The sequence below is a fragment of the Cryptotermes secundus genome, unplaced genomic scaffold (assembly GCF_002891405.2).
Source record: "Cryptotermes secundus unplaced genomic scaffold, Csec_1.0 scaffold325, whole genome shotgun sequence".
NCBI lineage: Eukaryota > Metazoa > Arthropoda > Insecta > Blattodea > Kalotermitidae > Cryptotermes > Cryptotermes secundus.
In genome coordinates, this window is record NW_019735464.1 from 936,602 (window position 1) to 955,927 (window position 19,326).

The following is a 19,326-nucleotide window of genomic DNA, read 5'->3' on the forward strand; positions in this document are numbered from 1 at the left end:
GTAGTCAGCAGTCGAACTATACCGACCGAGAGACCGCCGCTTGTCGGTGAAGTTAGTGCCAACTTTAGCGGATAGAGGTCGCGTGGTCAGCGCAGCTGATCCCCACGGGCGTTAATTTCGGTTTTCAAGACCGGAGCCACTATTTCCTTGAAATAGCTCCTCAGTTATCCTCACGAGGCTGAGTAGACCCCGTTCCAGACCCACTACTTCTCAGAAAATCTGGTAGCGCCGGGAATCGAACCCGGGACCTCTGGATATGTAGCCAGGAACTCTGAGCACTAGGCCACAGATACGGTCGGAATAATAATAATAATAATATTGTCCTTTTGTCTAGAGATAATGTGGGAGCCTCAACGTCTCACAACCCTATGGGCCTTCACGGCCTGTTACTGGGATAGCTTTACCTTATCTTTATTGCCCTTTGACAACGACGCTTATATTTCCATCGTGTTCCATTTATTGAAGGAACTGAGTAAAATAATAACAAGTGATTCAGAACATCTGATTTCTCGACCCGGTCTCGAATTCTCTAAATTGGAGTACTAATTCAGATTGTGGTCTTCTGCGTTGTGACGTCGTGTAGTATCGTAGTTTGACACCACTATTTCGGAGAAACATCCTACATCGATCTTCAGGGTAAAAGTCGACTTTGTCCCACTCACCTATAAGCCTGTCATAACTGAGAAGACCACAATCTGAGTAATTGCCTTGGTTGAAACCTTAAAACTTACGTAGAATACAAATTGCTTCTCCGCGATGTTCGGCAAATATTGGTTTGTTCATTTGTTTGAGGTGCCCTCGTGAGGTGAATGTTTACTCACTGCTTAATGTCCCTGCGTCCCGAGCACGTTGAGCACGTTATTGTACAGTTGATGACTTGTGTGTCTGGCGTGTTAACTGCACAGTTGTACTACATGGAGTATAGACAATGAGCACGAATGGCGAGGCGACACTTTCAAGGTCTATGGAGAAAAATACGTCATTCAGCTGAATCTTAATGTTCACCTACGAGTGTTTTCACAGTTCATTGCTTTTTTGTGTTATAACTGTCTACGGGGTGGGTGAGTGGGGTTGGGTTCCTGGCAGAGTCAGGGATTGTTCTGTCTGCCGCTGTCATATCTAGACCAGCTTTGATTGAATTTATTTTCATATCCATTAGCAATCTGAGAGCCAAGATACCTCAGTCGGTATAACGACGGACAGGACGGCTGGGTTTCGATTCCCTGCAGACGCAAGTTATTCTTTCTCTTCTCCACAGTGTCCGCCTTCCAGCTTCCTAACTTATTTTCTTTGAAGAGAGCAGTCTTCTGGAATGTGGCTCCGTGTAGGTATTGTGTTAACCGACGTTTCGGAGGAACGTATTGCCTCGTCCGAAACTTCGGTTAACACAATACCTACACGGCGCCACATCCCAGAAGACTGCTCTCTTCATAGTCATCGCCGTCAAAACCTGAAATCTTACATAATTTTCTTTGTTTCGCCTTTCAACAACGCAATGTCCTTAACTATCATTTTCAACAGGACGCAATCGTAATAACTCAAAAACTGATTGGTTACGGACTGAACGACCGGCGTTAGAGTCCCAGCAAGTACAGTAATATTTCCCTGCCGTCACTGAATCCAGATTAGCTCTCGGACCCAGCCACCTTCCTGTCAGATGACTTATGACCATATTTTACTGTCTGACGGCTCTGTTAGCCTTTGGATTTCATGAAATGTTTTGTGGGTTATGTTTCTTTGATTACACAGTCTTTGATCCCGTATTGCATGATATTTAAACATTTTTCTCTTAACGTCCCGGCGAATATTTTCAAAATGAGAAGTTCTGTGTTACGAAAAGCTTATGTACGAAGGAGGGTCAGTAAACAGGTCACAGATTTAATTAAACAGCTGTAATGGATGTAATAGGTTTTGTATGTGTATCACCAGGTAGCAGTACAGTTCAGCTTCATGACAATCTAGGTAAGAGAAGAGCATGCGCGTGTTCAGAGGCTGGTTTCATCAGTCAAAATGGCGATTGCGCTTGAGGATTTTACTACCGCAAACAGCGTTCTGTTTCGCTCTTTTTTTGTGGGCAAAAGGACTCGCTGAAAAAAATACAGAAATCTTTCTTGTTTATGGTGGGAACCGTTTGTCGCGTAAAGCGTTTCACAACTGGATCGAGAAATTCTCTCAAAGACATTATGCCCGACCACGTCGCCCTGTTGTGATTATGGCTGAGACAAAAGTTAAAAAAAGGACTTCTATGCTGCGGGTTTCGATACCTTGTTAAATCTGTTGGACAAGTGTATCAGTGTAGGTGGAGGACATGTCGAGAAATAAGTGTTTTTTCCCAGGTTCGAATATCACACGTTTTACGTTTTATATCCGTTTGTGACTCTCCCTCGTAATTATAACCGTCATCCCATTTCAATAGAGTGCCCCAGATATCTGCCTTGGCCCCAACTTTATTTTTAATTTAATTTAACGATACGCCGGACAGACTTGACTCACAATTAAGCCTCGCTATTGATGCAACAGTATTGACAAAAGACAGTTATCCTAATACTGTTACTCAGTACCTGCAGGGACACACCGAGGTAGGTTTAAAACGTATGACGAAGCGAACAATTCATAAAACAATCTTCTTATCTATTTGTTGATTTTGCATTAAATTATTCGATTGTTTGTGGTGTCCTTCTGTGTATCTCCTATCCAATGGGTGCCGGGGGCTCTTCCCCCCGGGGTTAAACCGACCGGTGCGTGAAACTGACCACTCACCTCCAACTAGTGCCGAGGTCATTAAAATATGGATCTATACATCCATTCCCCCATACGCCTTCATGGCGTAGTGCTTAATTAGTTAAGTACAGGGACAACTTTTAACTTTACCACGGCATGCAGACATATGAGGTAGTGGATGTACTTCACTTCCCGGTCACTTTACCCGAAGGAAAAGAGTCCACAGGAAGGACGTTCGGTGGACGTTCTGGACGCGGTTGTGAAGAGAGAAATCTCTGCCTCTGTACAGTATCGAACCACAATCCACCGGTCATGTAGCCCATAGCCCAGTCACTGTACTGCTTGGGGTAATCGTGTCCCGGCTCTGCATTTAATAAGGAAGTCTATAATTTGTGACCGACTCTGTGGTCTAGTGGTCAGAGTTCCTGGCTACAGATCCAGAGATCCGGGTTCGATTCCCGGCGCTACTAGATTTTCTGAGAAGTAACGGGGTCCACTCAGCCTCGTGAGGATAATCGAGGTCTAGACCTTCGGTCTAGAAAACCGAAATTAACGGCCGTGGGGATTCGTTGCGCTGACCACGCGACACCCTCTATCCTCTATTGGCACTAACGTCGCCGACAAGCAGCGGTCACTCGGTATTGTTCGCTTACGGACTCAAGGCACGGAGTTTGTTTTTTTGTTTGTCAATAATTTGTACTTTTGCTATACTGTCATTCAATAACGCAGACATTTTAGCTTATTAGTCTGAATTGTCATTTCCATTGATATTGTGACAGAATAGTCCATTGCTAGATATTGCTCGCCAAAAGAGCATTTCGTAAGAACGAATACATTTATAGAAGTCGGAGCTTTGCCCCGAGATTGACACACGTTTCGTAGCAACGGATAAAACAAACAATAACAGACGAACTGGTCAAGGCTGTGGTCTTCGGTTCACCCCGATTTATAAAAGAGAGTTCATTCGTCAATGAGTCGTCATAACCCGTGTGGAGGCGGGGTTCAGTACCTCCACTGTGATCCTGAAAGTCGTAGGAGGCGATGAAAAAGGAAGTCTTAAATCTGATACGGTAAAATATTGTCGCGAATCCCAAGGGACTCGGACCCAAGAAAGACTGCCCTGGCAAGGGCCAGAAACATAAAAAGGACAGACCCGTCCTCTCGTCAGAGAGGGCGGCCCACAAAAACGAGACAGTAATAAATATCTGGTGATGAGCCCCAGATGGGGTTCGAAACCAAGACTGACTGAGTCACTGGCCGTCAGTCGCAATGTGACTGACTTTGAGTGAGTTGTCATTCTGCATTCATAATTCGTAAGAGAGTTGAGTGTTCAGCCTTGGAGTGTTAACCAGCGGACAGCGGAAGCTGAAGAAGTGACCGATTCGTAAATCAGAACCAAGTCAGTCACAGTGGAAGAGAAGACACTCGTAGTCCAGTAAGGAATGAAGCGAGTCTTAGACAGTCATTGATTGTGAGCTGTTATATCGGCTGTAATTGTAATATAAGTGCCAATAAATCCAATGTTCCAATCCAAATCCCATTATTATTCGTCACGAAAACCCGTCATATGTGACAATATGAAGGATTCATAACTCCCGTAAAGGGCGATTGATCGTATTGATTAGAATGATTAGGCATGACAAAAGTACTCTATATATATTTACGTGTATATGTTACTTAATAGCGCTTTCAGTAGCTCAGTATTCCTCCGACTTATATGTTGGTTGGTGAAGAAGAGACTGGAAACACTGCGGAAGGAAGAGACTGTGACATGGTTTGAAGTAGTGGTCCGGAATTTGCCTGGAGGGACTTAGAAATATGACGAAAGACCTCAGTCGTGTTATGCAATCTCTCAGCAATGTTTGAACCCGGAAATTCCTACATACGAAGCAGGTGTGTTACTCACTGGACTGCTGCATCCAATTCGTCCATACCTTAAGCGAGACTGGAACTCGTAACCGTGTGAGATGAAAGGTAGAACGACCATACATACCAACACAGACCACTCCCTCTCAGTGTCTCTCACAGAGGCCTGTAGATTGTAAGCTGTATTCGAAACCTAGTATCAAATGGGCCGAGACTGAAGGTGCCGCGCGCGCAGCAAACCGCAACATTGTTCGATCAGCAATTGCAGTCGCACTTATTATAATTTCCTGTTTGCAGATCCTTTCAGCTCTTTCTTATGCTAATTTGCTAGAAAGCTTCAAGCTTTAATGACGCTGCGAATCCTGAGAACGTTACAGTAATCCTTTGTTCTCGCGCTGCGATGTACAGTAGACCCATCAACCCTGTTTCTACGAACTAAAGCCATGCATAGTAGCTACAAATCCATACTATTATCTTCCAGACCGCACATACATGCAAAATATCCCATTTGGTCTAGACAGGTTTATTTACTCCTATAAATAGATTGAAAATTTACATTAACAGAAGAGCATACGTAAAGGGCGGCCGCACACCAACTGCGTCAAGACACGCATCAAGACATGAGACAAAAGACGCAATCTTGCTTCATTCGTGATTCGTCAGCATCATGACTCAGACTGGTGTGCGGCGGTTTTCATAATCTCATTCGTTTCAACTCTGCTCCTTTCTTTGCGTCATGTGGCAGACATCGTGTCTTGACTGTTACATGTCTTGACGCATGACGGTGTGCGGCCTACCTAACGGTGTCTGAGAACAATTTTCAGAGGAGAATATTTGAACCTAAGAGAGAAGAAATAACAGGAGGATGGCGTATATTGCCTAATGGAAACTCCATAACTTGTAGTCCTCATCAGATATTAAAATGTTCTCAGTGTTGTAGGGAATTGATACAGCGTCACAACTTACGAAGTAAAATGTATCTGGTGATGTCCTTATAAGGCCGAAACGTGTTGCATATGAGTGGAATGTGTCAGTGTAGTAACAGCACACAGCCGTCGAAACTCTACGAAAATTTACTTTAATAAGACTATGAATAAAAACTAATGAATTGTCACTTGTATTAGTGACTATTAGACGGGGTTTGGATCGCTGAGTCGATTTATTGCATCTTCTCCAGTCGTAACTGAAAATAATTATTACAGTATGGCCGATTTACACAACTTACAATCACTCCACACTAATATTCTCAGGCTGTTTCCACTAGTCTTCACTATCCGTCTCCTGGCAACGGATTTATAACACAAGAACTATAAACGTCTCACTAAATTACACACTCACAGTATCGATGTATTACGCACATGTAACATCACATACTAAGTCTTATAATTCTTTTTATGGCCACACAGAAAACACGTGTCACGTGTCAGACTGCGAGTTTATTAGTCCTTTAGCAGCGTAGGGCTTGGCGCGGTCGACATAGAAAACACAGCCTTATTTGTTGTTGCGTGTTGGACCATGTTTACAGAGCTGTTTCCTAGAATCGCGTTGATCAAATCCATTAACACTATTAAACTTATCATGTAATTTAATATGTGAGATAGGAAGGGAATATAACACGGAAGAAGTGAGAAGAGTGTAGGCTTATAGCGTTCTAGCTGGGAAGCCTGACATAAAGAGACGACTTTGGAAACCTAAGAGTCGATGATAATTTTTAAAAGGGTCCTAAAATACATAGTACTGTACATGGTGTCCAGGATCGTTAGGACTCATTTTTTTAAATTTTGCTCTGCAATGCCATCTGTTGGCGAGTTGTGGCGTTAAGATTTTTGAAGTTTCAGCTGTGGCTGTCTATAATTTCAAAGCGCAAGCATCGCTGCATCATGTGTTTTGACCTCGAATGTAACAGTACTGTTCTCACGCTCGTCGGAAAATGGCGGTTGAACTGAGAGCTAACATCATATTTTGTTTCAAGTAAGGCTAAACAGCCGGAGAAGCGTACGAAATGATGAAAAGTGTGTACGGTAGTGATTGATTGAGGCGCTCGAACATTTTTCGACGGCATATTTCGTGACGGCAGGGAGGACACTGAAGGCGCTTCACGTGCATCAAAGCCGAGAACAAGTCGCACCGAAGAAAATGTGAAAAAAAGTGACCGAAATCCTTACATCAGACAGATGTGTTTCTGCAAGACTCATCGAGGAGCTTTTGGGAATACCAAAATACCATGCATTAAATTCTGACCAAGGATTTTGGCAAACGGAAGGTCTGTGCGCGGTTTGTACCGCAGGCGCTGTCAGGCGATGAAAAACATGCCAGAGTGGAACACTGCAAAGCTATGTTACGGTCGGCTCAAAGTGATACAAAATTTACAAAATCGATTGTTACTGGTGACGAGGCATGGTGCTTTCAATATGAGACTCTCACAAAGCGGCAGAGTGCAGCGTGTTTGAGCCCAAAGAAGCCGAAACCAAAGAAAGTGCGCATGCAAAGGAGTCGAGTAAAGACACTGCTAACCGTGTTTTTCGATTCCAAAGGAATCATTCACGATGAATTTCTGCCAGAAGGTCAAACAGTGAATTCTGATTATTATCTCGGAGTCCTCAATCGTTTATGGGCGACGATTCTTCAAATTCGACCTGAATATCGAGAGCAAGGTTCCTGGTCACTTCTCCACGACAATGCCCCACCCCACAAATCGAAGATCGTGGGCGATTTCTTGGCCAGGAGAGGGATCACAGTCCTTGATCATCCTCCGTATTCGCCAGATTTGGCTCCAGCAGATTTCTGCTTGTTCCCAAAAGTTAAGTTGGCGATGAAAGAAGACCGTCACGACACTGTCCAGGATATCCAAAGGGAATGTACCTCAGTTTTAAATGCGATTCCACAAAAAGAGTACAGTGACTGTTTTCGAAAACCTTTCAATCGATTCCAGCTATGAACTGATTCAGAAGGAGACCATTTTCAATAAAAAGAGTGAAATTTTTAAAATGATTCACGTCTTGTATTTTTAATGAACACAGTCCTAACAGAACCTGGACACACTGTGTATATAATGGTATGAACTGGGTTCACCTGGCTCAGGATAAGGACTAGAAGCGGGATTTTGGGAACATTCGGTTTCTAGAAGAAGCGATGAATTTGTTGACTATGCCACTTGGTAGTCAGATAAAATATAAAACTCATAATGACCTACGGGGGCACGTGGTAACGTAGTTGGCTGATATACTATGCTACAAGCCGGTATGTCGCTGGTTCGATTCCCGATGAGGTCATTTGGTTTTGCAGTTGACCTAATCTTTCTACCCGCAATATGGCCGTCGAGTCGATTCAGCCTCTAACGGAAATGAGTACCAGGAATCTTCCTGGGAGGTGAAGAGGGGCCGGCGCGTAAGGCTGACAACCCTACCGTTGTCTGTGAGCCAATTGTGTAGAAAATATGAGAACCTCGACGTCTCAGAACCCTATGGGCCTTCGCGGCCTCTTACAGGAATAGCTATACCTTTTTATACCATAATTATCTACACTTTTTATATACTGTATAACACTTGTCGATGTGCTCAGTATTTAATAGATTACAAGGTAAATGTATTTCTGACAATGTATTCTATATGTTTGGCATGATTCGCTCTGAAATGATGGTGTTGTATCACATTTGGAGAATATGTGTACACAACACGAGTTTCCTTTTCCTGTATTCTGTGTTACGTTTAATAACTACGCTGTCATTTTCGAGACGCTATAGCGTCGGTAATAACGTTATTAATGAATATGGAGCACTTGGTGGAATGAGAGTTGGCAGTGGAAACCGAGGTACTCGGAGAAAGCATTCTTCTGTTCCACTTTCTCCACTACAAATTCCACATGACCTGACCTGGCATCGAACGTGGGCCGCCGCAATGGGAAGCCGGCGACTAACCATGTTTGTTGTTTGTTGGAAGTTACCAGTACATTTAACAGTACCTCAGTCTTTTGAAGTTAAGTTATCACAAGTAACTAAAATCGGGTTTTTATCCGTCATGTTGCTTTACTGAAGCGCGAAAATGTGCACTGAATTGCAGTAACTACATTAGGTCCCGATGGAAGTTACTTTCACGTGTGGATATCGCACGGGAGAAAGAGGTTACAATTAAATTACAGAGGGCATGGGGTATAAACGTACAGGAGGTTAATGAACACACCGTCCGCAAAGGTTACACAAAAGACGACCACAGATGATAAGAAAAATCCAGACATAATATTCTTATGAAATGGCTGGGCATTGCCCGTCCCGTTGCTGTATGAAACTTCCCTGATGTGCTTAAACTTTAAGTCCGCCATTGAAAACAAGTTGGCTTACTGCCATACTGAACATAGAGGAAGCAGGTTTCTCCGAAAAATTGAAACAACCTACCAGATTACACGGTGTCACAACCAAGAAGACCGCAGTCAAGATTTTTTCCCTTTACCAATTTGTGTTATTGTCACGTGTTTATGGTCGTGACCTATAATAACGGACTCTGGATTGAATGATTGGATTTGTTAACGCCTTCTTTTACAATCAATCTTAATCGCCAACAATTTACAGTAACTCACAATACGTCTTCTGTGTCCGTTTTCACTAGTCGTTGCTAGGTAACAGATCTCAACAGTGGCTAAGCCTTTACAATGTTTTCGCTGAATTACGCACTCCAAATTAAGTGTTAGCTTCACAGCCGCCCGTACAGAACTGAACTCTCAGCTAGCTTCTGTACTGCTTGCCATGACGGTTTCGTGTCCTTGATTCACGGCTTATCAGCTATGACTAAGTAGGACTTGACTCCTCGAGTTGAGTCTTATGTTACGACCGACGGTCACTCGGCCAGTGTGTCTTGGAATAAAGCACCCATCTGGGGCTTTTATTACTGTCAGACAATTGCGGTTTTGTTGATGTGGGGCGCTCTCGTTGACGAGAAGACGGGTCTTTCGTTTACAATTGCTGCTGGCCCTCGCCAGCGCAGCAATTCTCGAGTCCGAGTCCCGTGGACTCGCGACCATATTCGAGACTTCCCTTTTTGTCGCCTTGTACGACTCGCAGTTTTCTAGTAACGAGTTATAACGATGTATCCAAAGTCAAAGTCACATTGCGACTGACTGTCAGTTAGTCTTGGTGTCGAACCCAGGCTGGGCATAATGACCAGATATTTATTACTGTTTGACAGATTCGGTCTTGTTTTTCAGGGGCGCCCTCTCTGACGAGAGGACGTGTCTGTCTTTTGTCAAACGATGTATCCGTTGCTGCGAGAATGTTTACAAGGTCGTTGCCTAGCAGTGATGACATTCCACTGTTGTTATAGTAACGGCCCGTATGTCACAATAATATCCCATGTGTCTCAGTGCACAAGGTCCTCGTTCTCGGGAGCAGATATGTTCAGAAAATCTGTTAAAGGAAAGCGGTTGTTTCCTATAATTTAATTATAATTAGATCCGCCCAACAGTTTTTGATATAAAACCCTGAACATCAGTCTGATTTGGATCCGTTCATTGGTTACGGATATGAAACATGCGAAAGCACAGGGATCAGGTATTCCCCATTATGTAGGCCTGCTCTCTGCGAAGAGGGACTGACCACGAGCTGGTCGATCGGAGTTCGAGTGCCGGTAGGGTCAAGCATTTTCTCTTCTCCAAATCGTCCCAACCGGCTCTGGGGCTCACCCAGCCTCCTATCCAATGGGGACCGGGGCCCTTTTCCCGGGAGTAAAGCGGCAGGGGCGTGAAACTGACCACTCATCTCCAACTAGTGCCGAGGTAAGAAAATCTGGATCTATACATCCACTCCCCCATACGTCTTCATGGCGTAGTGCTTAATTAGTTAAACACAGGGACAGCTTTACCTTATCTTACTATCTTACTTACTTACTTACTGACTTGGAACTGAGCCCTTCTGGAGGAGCTGCCAATTCTGCAGCTATTCAAGAGTTTTCCAGCATTTTATGGAACCCTAAAGTTCATTACCATGTCCACAAGAGCCCTCCACTGGTCCCTATCCTGAGCCAGATCAATCCAATCCATACCATCACATCCTATTTCTCTAAGATCCATTTTAATGTTGTCCACCCACCTACTCCTAGGTCTTCCCAGTGGTTTCTTTCCCACCAATATCCTATACGCATTCCTCGTCTCCCCCATTCGTGCTACATGCCCTGCGCACCTCATCCTCCTTGACTTGATCATTCTAATTATACTTGGAGAAGAGTACAAGTTATGAAGCTCCTCATTTTATCTTACCATCTACAAAGGATAAATTCTTGTTGCATTATTTGGTTTAAAGAGCTGGCTGATATCGACTTGTCAAGAAACTGCTTTGTGTACCCCACTGGTCTGTCGCCATGTTCGCAACACGCCTGTTGTTCGGTCCTATCCTGATTCATTTGAATCCAGTCCATAACTTTACATCTTTTTCTTTCTTCTAGGTCGAGACTTGAGTCCACTTGGCAATGCGGCCACTGTTTGGCCTATTGTAACAGTCTCAGATGATAGATGATGATGAATGTGGAGCAGTTGGTGGAATGAAGATTGGCAGGAGAAACCGAAATACTCGGAGAAAACTTGCCCCAGTGCACCTTTATCCACCACAAATCACACATGACCTGACTCCGACTCGAGCCTTGGCCGCCGCCTGAGCTATGGGGCGGCCAACTTTACATCTTACCACACATTCCTGCAGCTTGTAGCTGCTTCCGTAGTGACCTTATCCCCGAAACCTTTCCAACCACAATGCTGCATATATCTCTCGTCCCTACTGCGTGTGCTACATGGACCGACCATCCAGTTCTCTTTGATGTACTAGTCATAACAGTGTTAGATGAAATGTACAAAAATATGAGCTCCTTATTCTGTAATTTCCACCATTCTCGTGTTATTCTTCTTTTTTTTTTTGCGAAAATAAACAAAGTGTCGTAATTTTTTACTTCTTTTGGCTTATTTTGGACTTCACCCATCGTCTGGTATGTAAAAGACAAAAAACCACGACGTTTCGGAGACTGGATCTGTCTCCGTCTTCAGGTCGATAGGGAAGGATAAACCTTCTCAGTTGGGCCCCTTAGAAAGAGCTAGTCTCAATCACTGGTCCAGTGTCTCTTACATACCAGACGATGGGTGAAGTCCAAAATAAGCCAAAAGAAGTACAGTATACACCATCGTCAGAATCCTTTCAAGTCAAAGTGTCCTAAGCACGTTATTTACTAAGGGATCCTAAAAGAAGTGGGAGAGTGTGTGACTGGGGACTTGAAACTTTGAGTTGTGCTTATAAAAACTGCAGCCGGCCGAGAGATTAAATATAAGTAGCTTATTCCGCAGTTGCTGTGCGAAACGGAAGGACCGATTCCTTTGTGTGCAAGCTACACAAATTATAACATTTATAACACAGGATTTCCTCCCTTCATGTCGTTTGTAGTTTTTTTTTCTGAGAGTCCTATAAGGAAATAACATTGAGTTGCAAGTAATGTTGATGATCCTGTAAAGCTTTGTGACTGTAGTTAATTTATTTTAAACCTCTTATTTCGCCAGTGGTCTAGTACATTATCTGGAGTATATATGGTACACATGCCATTCGTGAGTTCTGTCCGTGCAGTTTAATCAGTATAATGCTCATTTCCACCCCACACGCGTTTCCGATATTCAGCCAACTTTAGGGGTTTTCACCAGTCCTAAAAGATATTAAGTTTCACATTCCATGTCTAATATACACTAAAATATAGATGTAATGCGTGAAGCTTTTAATATAATTTAATATTAGAAAGCACCCCTGAAGTTGGAAGAATGGCCCAAATGTGTAGGGTGGAAATAATCGTTCTACTAATGAAATTGTAGTTATATGAGATGGCTTTTGTTGGTTTGAAATGTGATAGGTACAGCAATAAGAGCGGCATGTTTAACAGAACATTTTTATGCTTTATATCCGATATCAATGGCTACGAGTTAGATCACGTTAACGGCCGCGCCATAGCTCAAGCGGTTAGTCGCTGGCTTCCCACCGCGGCGGCGCGTGTTCTTTCCCGGGACTGGTCAAGTGTGATTTGTGGTGGACAAAGTGGCGCTGAGGCAGGTTTTCTCCGAGTACTTCGATTTCCCCTGCCAATCTTCATTCCACTAATTGTTCCACAGTCACCCTCACCTATCATCTGGGGCTGGTACAATAGGCCAGAAGTGGCCGCAGTACAAGGGACTTAGTCCCACCCCACTAGCAATAGATCACGTTATTAGCAGGAATAGTTTCAGCGGATTCGATCGCTACGGCCTCTTTCAGTTTGCCATTATATATAATGCAGGCACGTTTAAAACAGTCACAACGCAACATCCTATCGGGCAGATCCCACGATTTTCAGATCATAGTTATTAGACAGAATTATAGCATATAGAGTCCATCTACACTTGGTATATTATTTTACGACGCTATATCAGAGGCGGAGTTTATATGGAGTCGAATCATATGCGACGATATCTGGTGAGCTTGAAAAGTTTTTGTGTGGGAACCTGAATGGCTTATTGTTTACCATCACAGTACAGAAAGTTACAACACAATTCCTTGAAACTAGTTTAAATTCAGTATTCTCCACACATGTTTCGACATTTACAATATCATCCTAATGGGGCACATGCGTAGCAATACAAAAAAAAATTCAAGGGTAATATCAAAGACTTTTATGATAAGCTTTTAATTTTTTATTTTTACCAAACTAGGCGCAATAATGAAAATAACTTTGAGCTGGTATTTTTTTTTTGTATTACTAAGTATGCACCTCTGAGAATGACATTGTAAATGTCGAAATATGTCGAGACAATGATGAATTTAAACTAATTTTAATAACTTGTGCTGTAATTGACTGTACTGTGACAATTGACAACGATATGGGTTACAACGGTGCCCGGCTAGACATAAACATTTGAATGAATTATTTTAAGATGTTATCCTGAAATTCTTCTGAAGAGACATAATAATATCAGAGAAGCGGTGCCTCGGCCGACTTTCGATCCGTCTACTGCCTGTATACAAATCAGTACGTTTCTACCAAACGTCGCTTTCGAATTATTAGTACTCATGGCAAATTTCAGCTTCCAGTCCCGACCCGGGGACAGGTTATCTTGACTGAAAGTGTTTTAGTGGTTTCCTCATCCCCATGTGGAAACTCATTAGACTCAGAATCAGAGTTACATGCGGCTGTCGGTTACTCTGCAGTCAGCTCCGTCTTGGCGCCAAGCCCCTTGAGGCTCACGAGCAGATAATTCGAATCTCTTCGAAATTTTGTATAAATTTAGTTCGTACCTCACAGGAAGGCACTATGCTACAAGCCGGAAGGTCGCGGGTTCAAGTCTCAATGAGGTCATTGATTTTTTTTTTAATTTACCTAATGCTTCCAGCCGCACTATGGCCCTGGGATCGACTCAGCCTCTAACAGAAATGAGTACCAGGAATCTTCCTGGGGGTAAAGGGCGGCCGGCGCGTAAGAAAGCCTTACGCGCCATCTATGAGCCGACTGTCTACAAAACGTGGAAACCTCAATCCCACAACTCTATGGGCCTCTACGGCCTGGTACAGGGATACCTTTTCTTTTTACTGTTTTACATTTTTACCTCATAGGAAACACATTACTTCTACGCTACAAAGATTAACGGATTGATGCTGTTTAGGGAAACAAATGCAGTGTATTGTGAGAACCGTACGGAACACACAAATACAATTTATGCACAGAATGCAGAGCTACGGTACGTTGGAGCAGGTGGCACAAATAGAACCACTGGGCTTCTGCAGCATGTCCAATTTATCATTCACACCGTCGTATTATCATTCATCCCTACATGGCCCCTGCATTTGATAAAGCGCCATTAAATAATGAACGAATCAATTAACCAGACTCGTAACTGGTAAAACTTACCTGCATGGTGGCCGTAGTTCATATTTGGGCTCCAAACGTCAGCAGGACCCAAATACAAATTTTGCATTCATGGAGCTTTTACTTTGTCAAGGGTGAGGAAATAAAACCGATCAGATCTTAGACCTGAGACCTTTAATACAGAAAGTCGCTGTTATTCCTATACGAGTAGTTTCTTTCTTAATTAAAATATATAATGAGAGAGTTATTAAGCTGATGCGACAGATTTAAACTGATCTATCTGTCACGCATGCTGGTAGACTGCAGAAAAAATACGTACTTATATCCATGTGCGTTTACGATCTTAGTTTGGAATAACCTTCTTCGTGGAGTTGAGCTCTTCTTGAGAAGCCGCCAAATCTACAGCTACTCAAGAACTTCCCAGCATTTTATGGAAGCTCATGGTTCATTACCGTGTTCACAAGAGCCCTCCACTGGTCCCAATCCTCAACCAAATCAATCCAGTCCACACCACGCCATCATATCACTCTAAGATCCATTTTCATATTGTCCACGCACCTACTTCTTTGTCTTCCTAGTCGTTCCTTCTTTCTGGCTTTCCAACCAATATCCAATATGCATTACTTTTCTCCCCACACGTGCTACATACCCTGCCCATCTCATCCTCCTTGACTTTATTATTCTAATTATATGTGGGTCCCTTGTCACCACGGCATGGCGTGTCCTCAGGTTGCGGATGGAGGGGACTTCCTCCAGATATGGAGGGTAGCTGCGAACCTGTATAATAAGCAGTCGCAGACAGCCGACAAGTGGTGGTCCTCCAGCTTGGGAGTTGGGCGTGGGGCTAACAAATCCTCGCCGTAAAAAAAATAAGCTTCTTACGAAATGTCAAAGGGACCTCGGACCTAGACGGATTCTTTGGATAAAGGACCTAAGCCGAAGTTTAGGATAAGATGTGTGCGCGTGATAATAAAATGAAGGCAAATCTATAGCTGCAATTGTATTCTGAGCATGATGTACGGACACCCAAAGCACTTCTGGCAGGGACCACAGATGGGTAAGGAGAACATAGGCAGGCGAACACCGGGTCCTGGGCCGAAGACGCTCGGAGACAAAGCCGTCTACTCCACTGTACGCGGGGTTTTGCAAATTATCGTTATTGTATATGTTGTTACATGTCCACGGTGAGGGAGCTGTGGCGTGAATGTATCATACTTCAGGTTAAATTCTGTCATGAGGGTGTACATTGGTGATGCAGTTTGTCACCACGGAAAGTTTCGCGGTATAACGGGTTTATCCCCTTCTTGTTTAATTTTAATCACGCGCAAGAGTTTTCCTTCATTCTCTTTTTCTCTGTCTGTTTCATTCATTCTTTCTTTCTCTTCATTCTAGCTCTCTCTATAGATAGCGTTGTATTGACATGAATATAATAAATATTATCTACAGTTATTTACACAACAGGATGCAAAAAATAACTTAATATCTCTCATTTGGTAATTAGGCAACACTTACTTTTAACTTCGAAATAAGTCTGTTCCTGTTATGACTAATTTGTAGCTTCTTTTCGTATGTGTACATTTTTAACGATTATTGTGTTTAAAATTTTTTGAAACTGTTCGCGGTAGCATAATGTTTTGAGGTACTATGCTACGAACTGGAAGGCGGGTTCAATTCTTGATGAGATAATTGGATTTTTCAATCGACCTAATCCTTCCAGCCGCACCATGGCCCTCGGGTCGACTCAGCCTCTAACAGAAATGAGTACCAGGAATCTTCCTGGGTGTAAAGCGTGGCTAGCGCTTAAGGCTGACAACCTCACCGCCATCTGTGAGCCGATTGTCTAAAGAAAATGTGGGAACCTCAACGTCTCAGCCCTATGGGCTTGCACGGCCTGTTACAGGGATAGTTTTGCCTTATACTCAGTACCATTTTCAGGTGAAAAATTTATTATTCCATATCCATTAGAGAAACACTAGGTTTTTTTTTTCCTCAAGGCTTGGGGACTGTGTTCCATTTAATTTCTGAATTGTTAAATTATTCATGCGTGACGTCAAGAATAGGTATGTTTCCCCTCCAGAAAAACGTTGACACAGTTTCTTAATTTATGACACTTTTTTCCTTCCGTCTTGCCTACTGTTATTTCTCAGTCAAGCCTACATATTATTAACATACCATGTTAAAATCCATTGAACAAACAAAATTCCATCCGTTTGTATGCATGAAACAACTCAAGAACCGCTAAACGTATTTTATTATATTTATTAATTTGGACGTTTGCTAACGTCTTTAAAGATATTTTAATTTTGTTCCACATCGAACAAAAATAGGTATTTTACATGAAGACTTTACGTGTCTGTCTCGAGCGTAACTTACTAAACATTTATCGGAGCCAACATTGTTTTGAACAACAGTTATAATGACAAATGTAGTACTTGTTTTATGTCCAGTAAATTTTTTCGCCCAAGTTTTCACGATTTTCGAGACAACTACACAAAAGCGATTTAACGCCGAAGAATTTTTACGCTATGCATAGCGAACGTATCCGAACTTGTATATTCAACAATCGGCATTGATCTTCCAGACACACGAGAAGATTACCAGAGTATTTTATTCTGATCATTATATTATATTTCAGCATCCTGTTGCATTGAGGCATCATTTGTAGTATCTTTTTCCCTATATTATGCAACGTTTTAAATTTTAAACGACACTAAATCTCATTTCATTTGCTAAAATATTCGTTAAATGTTTAAAATGTTATTAAAATATCTGTACATTCAGTGTTTATGCTACATGTTTCAGCCGCTCAGGGCTCTCTTCAGGCAACATAATTTTTTTAAGGAATCTACTACACTGTGCACTTGGTAAAATCGCGCTCTTAAGGCACGTCGTTGTTGTTATCATTAATTTTGATGACGTAAGATGTTCTCTTCCTATCTTTTTTATTGCGGCCGTCTGTGACCCACTGGGTGTGCCGCTCCTTGGTTGTGTGCATCTAGTGTTGCTTTGTGTTCCTTGTGACACTTGAATTTATAGATCTGCATGTATGTGTATACATTTAATTAAAACATAGACCTAGTTGTCTGTTCTGTTACAGGCGTTACTTTGTTATAATTAAGCATTTGCCTCCTTTTTATTCTCATTTTGTCACATTCAGAAAGAATAGCCGCGAAAGAATGCGCTCAGTAGGATCGCCACATCTGTCTGCCTGTCCATCCGTGTTTAACAACTCTGTAACAGCCGAACAAGTTTCTGCGAAACTTGATATTGGGCAGCTTTAGTACAGTTTATGTATACATTATAATTTAATTTAAAATTTGGCCAAAATGACATACGCTTTAGATAAAGATCTATGTACGTTTTTGCGCGCACTCACAAACTATCGTAATAAAAAGTTGTAGAGTTGAAACACAGTTTACGTATTGTTCAGTACACGTTATCCGAAGTCGTACAGTCCTCGACATAGTTACTGTAGACAAAGGGAGTGATTGCGTCAGATTATCACATTTCCTTACTTGTTGAATGTTTTACTCATTCGCTTCATTCGAATACTGCAATAGTCATGTAACAGACAACGATCATTTCCCCCATTTTTCCCAGTTATTGATGTTTATTCTCCAGTAAAAGTAAAGTAAGTGTATCCCTGTAACAGGCCGTGGAGGCCCATAGGGTTGTGAAATGTTGAGGTTCCCACATTATTTCTAGACAATCGACTCATAGAAGGTGGCAAAGTTGTCAGCCCTACGCCCCGGCCGCCCTTTACCCCCAAGAGTATTCCTGGTACTCATTTCTGTTAGAGGCTGAGTCGACTCCAGGGCCATAGTGCGGCTGGAAGGAATAGGTCAATTAAAAAAATCCAATGACCTCAACGGTACTTGAACCCACGACCTTCCGGCTTGTAGCATAATGCCTCAACCAACATTCTCCAGTACGTCGCTATTTGATCTGTGTACATAAAACAATAAAGTAAAAACGTACTGTAAAACTATCCCTGTAACAGGCCGTGGAAGTCCATAAGGTTGTGAGACGTCGAGGCTCTCACATTTTCTAGACGATCGGCTCACAGATGGCGGTAAGGTTGTCAGCCTTACGCGCCGGCCGCCCTTTACCCCCAGGAAGATTCCTGGTACTCATTTCTTTTAGAGGCTGAGTCAACGCAAGGCCATAATGCGACTAGAAGAATTAGGTAAATTGAAAAATGCAGTGACCTAATTGGGAATCGAACCTGCGACCTTCCGGCTTGTAGCAAAGTGCCTCAACCAAGTACGCTACCGCGTGCCACCGTACATGAAACAGTTTCGGTTAATAAACAAAGGCGCAAACGTATAACTGTGCTATTAAATACACGTGAACTTTACAAGTAACTGGACACGGTGCAATAAAGGAAGGAACAGTTTTAAAGTCTGATATTACTTAACAGCGGAATATATGTTTGTAAGAATGTTTAAGAAACTCAAATCAGGAATGAGATGTGTTTAAGTGGCCTTAGTCTGCTTTAAATTATTTTGAAACAGTATCAGGAAATTACATTGAAGCTCCGCCTACCTTCTCTATAGCTACGTTCTCTGACCGATCGCCACTTCATGAATATTGCAAGGCACGAGGCTTTCTGCTCCCAAACACGGTCGTACAATACGTGACTCGATAGGTTTTCCGGCTGCACTCGCTGCTTTATTCACAATGCAGTATTGATCTGGTAGCTTCATATATTTTTGTCTGACAAACTATACTAGCTCGGTGGCACATGGTCCTGTTCTACAAGTTCTACAAGCTTAAAGAAATTACTTGCTGCCATAATGCCTCAACAGCTAAAGTTATCCCTGTAACAGGCCATGGAGGCTCATAGGTTTGTGAGACGTTGAGGCTCCCACATTCTCTCTAGACAGTCGGC

At 42.6% G+C, this 19,326-nt stretch overlaps 1 protein-coding gene across 22 annotated transcripts in view; it reads left to right on the top strand.

Moving 5' to 3' along the window:
• LOC111869317 (calcium/calmodulin-dependent protein kinase type II alpha chain) overlaps positions 1 to 19,326 on the top strand; it is a 364,630-nt gene that overhangs the window by 166,987 nt on the left and 178,317 nt on the right. The window lies entirely within an intron of this gene.